Raw genomic sequence first — 8,142 nt, 5'->3', positions numbered from 1 at the left:
CAAGCCTGTCCTGGTTCTCTTGTGCTGTCTTCCTACTTATCTCATTACAGCCGAGTGACGTCTCCAGGCGTGCATTCTGCCATCCCTTCTATATATTCCATGTATCCTGTCAATTCTTTGCTTACAGGGATTTGTGTCAGTCATGTCTAGTCTCATCTACCACTCACCTCCACACAATACTAAATAGGTTAAGTCTGTGGTCACTGATCCTTTTGGGGGGGCAGGAATACTCCCATATTTAGTATGCATCAGCCTCATATTTAATGCATTAGCAAAATTCAACCAAAGAGCATTCAGTCTAATTTGCATGATGAAAGTGAGCTGATGAAAGTGCTTGTTGGGAAACTGTGTGCACCTGTTTATTGCCAACCCCCTACTAAAATGCTCAGTCCTTAAAAATAATCTACCCAGCAACAATGTCCTTCATCATCACAAGTTTTCCTGCACCTTATCACTATTTTGAATAATAAAAGTGCTTATATGCAGCCCCTTTTTCTAGTGTCTGTACACCCCAAACTACCAGTTGTCATTGTTTTATTGCATTTCAAACCCCACACAAAGTATGTGGCAAAATAACATAATTTTTTATATCTTATGTTCAGTGCTGTATTTGTCATTATGCATGTGGGTGTGAATGACCAGAGATGTACCTCCCTGGACTACATGAAAAGAGACATGGAGGATCTCTCGGATTATGTAGCCCAGGCGGGTATGACTCTAACCCTGAGCAGCCTCCTACCATCACCCAGAATGATACCACAGTACAAGCAGAAAATGAATGATTTCAAAAATTGGCTATGTTTCTGGTGTCTGCCTGGGGTGACATGATTGACAGACCTTGATGCTTTGCCAGAGATGGCCTGCATCTGTCACCCCTGGGCTTGCAGATACTGGCCAAGGCTCTTGCCACCCCTGTAGTGCCTTTTTTGGCAGTGTTCCAAAGACCAAATTACCACCATAACACCGACAAACAAATGCAATCTGAGGGTCATGCTGCTCAACGCTAGATGTCTAAATCTCAAAATGCACTCTCTTAAAACACTCCTTAAAATGGAGAACATCGACATTTGTGCTGTAAAAGAGACCTGGTTCAAGGCAGCAGAAAGCACACCTGCACTACCAGGCTATAATTCTTTCCACACCTTTCAGCCCCAGAACTTGGACCAAAGCTACAAAGGCGGTGGTGTTTCCATATTCACAAAGGATGCACACACCTCCAGACTGGTATCCCAACATAACGCATCAGAGTTACTTCAGGTGCAGCTAACACTGGGTAAGACAGAGATTTAGGTTGTCACCTGCTATAGGTCTCCAACCATGTCCCAAGACTCACACTCCACGTTCCTAAGCACCCTGGAGAATATTAGGGTCCAACCCAACACTGTCATACTGGGCACTTCAACTACCCCTCCACTACCTGGGAAAACTACTCATATTCCAATACAATTGCTCAATGTTTCCTGTAATTCATTAATTCCAATGCTCTGGACCAGCTCATTCTTACCTCCTCTAGGGGTAGAAACAACCTTGACCTGTTCATTACTAACATGGGCAACCGTTGCTCTACACCAATAGTCAAATCCTCCCTGGTTAGATCCGACCACAAACTAATCTCCTTGGAAATCCACATCCCTCCCACCCCCAACCCCACCCCTGCAAAGGTAACCACCATAAAAAACTTATCCAAAGCTAACTTTGGACTCCTAAAAACAGAGGTGGCTAACTTCACGGCACCCATACAAACGGAGAATAGTTGCATGATCACAGAATCATACACCAATGCACTGTAAGAACATGTACATAAATGCATGGATTTCACCATACCCAATAGAACCAAGATGCTCCCCTCAAAAAAAGGAAGCCAATCTGGTGGTTCCCTGCCATAAACAAACTCTACAACAGAAGGAGGAAACTGATGCAGAATAAGGTGAAGTTCCAAGAGTGGAAAAACTCCCTTATCAGCCCCAACAAAAAGTTGATATCCCTCATCAAATCCTCTAAAGCTAGCTATGAAAACAGAATTGCAGCAGATAGTAAAGACAACCACAAGGCCTTTTATAGTTATTGAAAGAATCTCCGCAGCAATACCCAGATTTGCTCTGAGTTAATGCACAATGGTACTTCCTATACTGAGCCAACAGATATTGCCAATATACTGGCTGACATATTCATTTCCAACTTTACCCCTCTCTCCCTCACCAAAGGACCAATCACAATACCAGTAGATTGCCAGTCATCTAGTATTACTGCTGTACAGGTTTAAACAGCACTGTCCAAGGCCAAGAATACAGCTTCTATGGGACCTGACAATATCCCTGGCTGTGTTCTACATGAACTACAAAGTGAACTGGCACCTCACCTGTGTGCCCTGTTTAATCACAGCCTCACCTCAGGCTTTGTCCCTACTGAATGGCGCACTGCTACAGTCATCCCTGTCCACAAAGGAGGACAGACTATAGACCCTGGGAACTAGCGCCCCATTAGCCTGATGAGTCTGATATACAAAGCTATGGAACGCATCATCATCATCGACTTAATAAACAAGGATATAGGGAATCTCCAAAGTCTGGATCCCACACAGTTTGGTTTTGTGAAGGGTAGATCATGCCTGCTCAACCTGGTTGACTTCTTTGAGTCAGTCACCAGAGCTGTGGATGAAGGCAAGATGGTTCATACAGCCCACCTTGATCTAGCCAAGGCCTTTGATACCATTCCCACTCAAGAATCATAGAAAAACTCACTAAGCTAGGCATTAACCCCTATATCACTAGGTGGGTTGCAAACTGGCTCACAGATAGAACCCACAGTGTGAAAGTAGCTGACTCCAAATCAGACTGCTGACCTGTTACGAGTGGAGTCCCACAGGGTTTGGTCCTGGGTCCTCTACTGTTTGATATCTACTTCTCTGAAGTCCAGGCCAACAGGAAGGGACTCTGGCTGACAAAGTTCACAGATGATTGCAAGTTGGGAACTATTATTAACTCCTCAAGTGATGTTGACATCCTACAGAAAGACCTCACTGACAGCAACGACTGGTGTCAGAACCATGGCCTTAAGCTCAATTCCAAAAAAATGTGTCATCATCCCCTTTGGGAAAAACCTGGTTCCCATGAATTATCACATCGATGGTAGTCTACTGAACACAGAAGGTGCTATAAGAGATCTGGGAACACAGGTTGACAGCAACCTCTCTTTTGACTACCACATTGCCACTGTGGTAAGAAAGTCCTTCTAAGTGGTACATCTCATTACTAAGGGTTTTGCATCCAGGAAGAAAGAGGTCATTGTTTCCCACTACTCTTCCCTCATTAGGCCAGTCATCGAGTACAATGCCCCATTTGGCATGTACCTTACTAGACACCTGCAACAACTGGAGAGGCTGGAAAAGTACCTCACAAAAAGGATCCTAGGCCTCAAACACTTGTCCTATATGGACAGACTCAAAAAACTCCAACTATTCTCTGTCTCCTATTGCCTACTTAGAGGTGATCTCTGCTTGACTTACAAATCCATGTCTGATCCAGCTCTGTTAGAAATGCTACATCTAAAGAAATCCCAATCCCTCTGCACCACACGCTCCAGAGACCTCAACCTTATTACCACAATCAACAAACCAAGCTGGAGGGACAGGTTCATAATCCAGAGACTGCTCATGCTATGGAATAGATTTCCCATATATGTCAAACAGAGCACCTCACTGGCCCTCTTCAAGAGAAACTTGATGAGTGGATGGGAAATAGAAAATTCACCCTGGGGATCACTCTAGTGGCTCTACTCACAAGAGGCACTAGGAACTAAGGTCGGGTGGCACCATGCCAGGGTAATTCTATGGGCTAGGCTTGTAAAGGCTCCAGGGCCATTAGCCTAGTACACATCTTTGAACCCATGAACCTATAAACCTATACGTGGTAGTCCAGAAAAATACATAAATACTTTTTTAAATTTAAAATCTTATAGGACTTCGCCTTCAGCAGTTTGAGTTTGTTAAGGTTGGAGCCTGTCTAATGAATTTGATATATTTTTTGAGAGGATAACTATGGTAACACTGCCCATGCAGTATACTGTATCTTGTCTAAACATTTTATACTGTTTCCCTATGCCAATATTATCAAAAAGCTAAATGTGATCCAAACTGATCCATATACAGTTAGATGGACAGCTAATTGGCTGAGGTACATAACCCACACTGTAAGAATGGCAGGTGTAGCCTCTTAGAACCTGAAAGTCACCAGTGGGTTACCACAGGGCTCTGTGCTAGAATCTTTGTTATTTAGCATAACCTTCTCTGATCTCCAAGTCAGAAATCATGAACTCTGGTTATCCAAGTTGCCAACAATTGTAAACTGGGGTATTATATTTGAATCCCATTCTGATATGCAGAAGCCACAGAGTGAATTTACACATGTTAATAGCTGGTGCACTGACAATGGGCCAAAACTAAATGCTAAAAAAAAATTAATATTATTGTATGTGACAAACAAGCACTCCATCCATCTTCTGTTATACAAAACACCCCACTTCACAATGAAGATGTTGTAAGAGACTTTGGGACATGGGTAGATAACTCCTTCTGCTTTGACCATTGTGTTACAATAGTAGTCAAGAAATCCATCTATATGGCACAGTTAATCACAAAGAGCATTTCCTCTAGGTCCAAAGAAGTCTTGACCCCTCTATAATGTGCACTGATCCAGACCATCACAGAATACAATTCCCCTGTTGGGAGGTATCTTGCTAAACGGGTCTACTTCATAAGATTGACAGACCATTTGATCAGCATTCATTTGGTCGACAACCAGTATTCAAGGCAAAAACCTGGGATTTGCCCCCCTCCCCAATGTTGTTCGACCCTGGAGTTGATATATATAGTTAGGGGGGGTGTGGGGGAATTAGCCCCCCACATTGGAGGGGGTTGCTGGGAAAATTCCCCCACCTATTTTTGTTTAAAATGTGTAGTTTTTGTTGTGTTTACATGCTTTAAATGGAAATAAATGGGGGCTTCACCCCCTACACCCCCAATGTGGGGGGGATGTGCCCCCCACCCCCCCCCAACTATATATATCAACTCCAGGGTCGCACAACATTGGGGGAGGGGGGCAAATCCCTGTTAAGTGCCTTGAATACTGGTTGTCGACCAAATGAGCTGTCGACCAAATGAATGTCGATCAAATGGTCTGTCGATCTTATAAAGTAGACCCTGCTAAACATGTCAAGCAGTTAGAGAGATCTCAAAGATTCCTGACAAAAAAGATAATGAGACCAAAGGTTCTGAACTATCAAGTGAGGCTGGAGGCCTTGTCCTTGTTTGCGGTGCCCTACAGACTCCTTGTGGATGAAATGTGCTTTGCCTTCTGGTCCATTAGGGTTCTAGCAGTCCAAGACCTCTTATTTCTCCACAAATCAAGCAGTCATGCTACCACTAGAACCAGAGATCTGAACCTGTTTCAGCAAAAAATTATTGTGGAGAGAGATTTTGTCAAGAAATGACTATCCCTTTCCTGGAATGAACTTCTCCCGATCAAGCATTATGACAGCTGGGTGGGTATTCATAAATTCACTCTAGAAATGACTGTCTTATCAGTCCTTGAAAAAGTAAGTAAGGTCTAAGGGTGGGTGTTACCAAGGTGTAAATGGTAAAATGGCCCAGTTGTCTTGTACAGTCTATTATTCTATAGTATCCATTTGTGTGCAACTATGCTGTGGACATCTGCAAAAAAATCACCATGTTTATCCTTTGCTGATACCTGGAAACTAAAGCTTCCCAGTAAAGGATCCTATTTTGCTCTGGACTAAAGATATTTACATGCAGTGTGATTTCTGCATGCTGTACGTTTAAAGGGAAAGTGTTGTGTATGAATCTGTGTGCTTCCTTTATGCTGGTATGCTCCCCAGGAACTGGAGATGGCAGGTATTTTAATTTAAACAGTGCTGTTTACAAGTCACTACTGAAGTTATTTCTTATTAAAAGCCTTTCACAATGCTGCTTTAATGCCATGTAATCCAAATCCTAAGTGAAGTATGGTCAAACATATGCTGACAGAAAACACAAGACCGAACATTTTGTGGATATCAACAGGAAGGGAATATGTACAAAAATTGGGAGAGTTAAATAATTATACAATGTGGTGAAAACAATTATAGTATAAAGACATTGAAAAACATACAAAAATGCAGTTACATAGAAAACTCCACACTAAAACAGGAATATGAATACAAACAACTGCATCAAACCATACAATCATGTCATATTAGCATATTGTGTAATATCACAAAACAGTTTGCACTCCTGTAACATTAGTATTACAGTTTTCAAGACAGAAGTAATGATGAATAAGCCCCACTATCTGGTTAACAAAGATATACAAGCTCACATGCATACATAAATAATGAAACAGCTTAGATTGCAGTTAATTGGAAAAATACAATTAGCATCATGTTATACAACCATTTAACATGTAATGCTCTAATATATGGACATCTTGTATATCAGACTCATACTATAAACAATTCTTTATTTCATCTGTAACCGTTTCATGGCATTTACAGGGTAACAGTCTTTGATGTATGTTTTCAGAGCAAATGAGCTACAATCATTTGCCATTGCTCTTAAAGTCAAAATTGAATTCTAGGTTCTTAAAATTTCAAAATTTCCAACTACAGTATTCAGTCTTTTGTGAAAATCCAATAAAAGATAAATTCTATACCTCAGGATACCAGACACTGTAACCAAAAGCTGGAAACTAATGCCTAATTCAGGACTGCCAACATGGATGGTGTAATAGTTTACACAAAACTGCTCTGTCCCCCATCATCTGAACAGAAAGGAGGAGGGACTAGATGGACAGAAGACATCAGGCAAGACTTCCCAGAGAAGTAATGTGCAATTTCATATCATGGCTCTCTTACCTGATATCTGCGTTATCTGAAGACCAGTCAATGAATGATGGTAGAAATCTTCAAACCGAAGAATCGTTTTCTCTCTGTGAGACACACATGCAAGAAAACAGTATTATTTGTCTTGCTTTCACATTTCAGTTAAACAAAATATTCGATGGACAACTCTGGCATGTACATTTTTTTCTGAATTTTATTTTAAGCAGCATATATATAACATTTTATCTTATGTCCATTTCATGTTGCTTAATATGTTAGTGCCACAGCTGATAGTGTAAGCGGCCCACTGGTAATTGCTATACAAAGTTAGCCAGGATATTTATTTATTTTTTTATTTTACATTTGTTGACCGGGCTAGTCTAGCTGGAGATATTTCCATTTTCAGTAGCGGCCCGGGGAGAAAAGCTCCACAAGTAAGATACATACAGAAAAACCATCATACAAAATAATAATAACAATAATGATAATAGAGTTAGTAATAGAGTTTGCAAAAAACAAAAACATGCAAACCCTTCCATGGAAAGTACTACTACTTGTGTTAATTACTATAACATACAATTACAGTCCAGATGATAATATACAAGTCGACACATACTTATCAGATGATGTAAGCAAGGATTGGAGGTAAGGAAAGTAGAGTAAAAAGAAAATAAGGGAGAAAAGGAAAGGATTGATTGTGGAAAAGAGAGCAAGTTAAGGTAGATAACAGGTATAGAAGTAGAGGGGGTAGAGCAGAAAGCCAAGTAGAGAAAAGAGAAAGGAGTAAGAGAGAATAGTTTTAGAATTAGGGAGTACTAGTGGAAAGTTAATCAGGTTTATTACAGGAACAAAGCCAGTGATTTTGGAAATGCAGTTTAATATTTTCTTTGAAAAGAGGCAATGATGTACCAGTAGTTTGTATTCTGTATACACAGTATAACAGTTCTGTTTACAGTATTACTATCACACACCCTTTTGCCATCCTTTTTTGTAACACCCGACTTTTCTGCATGTAAGCTTACAAATATTATGTGGATTACTGTTGTTATGTTCAACAATTAACTTTCTTAAAAGTATTGTACCACTGCAGCCTGCATATTAGAATGTTTAGCACGATCTTTAACTCTGCAGATTTTTATTAGCCATATTTGGCTATCTGTAAGTTTTCATCTTAAATAGTAGCTCTGCATTTACTAATAACTGCATACTCCTTAACTTTGTGATCCTATGTTTGTGATTATGCATCATGTACACAGATCGAAGACTACC

The 8,142-nt window shown here is 40.7% G+C and overlaps 1 protein-coding gene across 1 annotated transcript in view; it reads right to left on the bottom strand.

The window, feature by feature from the left end:
• LOC122792058 (gap junction beta-3 protein-like) overlaps positions 1–6,954 on the bottom strand; it is a 102,027-nt gene extending 95,073 nt beyond the window's left edge. Inside the window, exon 1 of the mRNA XM_044059876.1 lies at positions 6,907–6,954. The gene's annotated coding sequence lies outside the window, so the exon portion shown is untranslated. The remainder of the gene's footprint in view (positions 1–6,906) is intronic.
• Positions 6,955–8,142: the final 1,188 nt, after the last annotated feature.

The sequence above is a fragment of the Protopterus annectens genome, chromosome 1.part2 (assembly GCF_019279795.1).
Source record: "Protopterus annectens isolate FY-2018-M chromosome 1.part2, PAN1.0, whole genome shotgun sequence".
NCBI lineage: Eukaryota > Metazoa > Chordata > Ceratodontiformes > Protopteridae > Protopterus > Protopterus annectens.
Note: the sequence above shows the minus strand (reverse complement) of the source record. Positions and strands in the feature narration are given on the sequence as shown.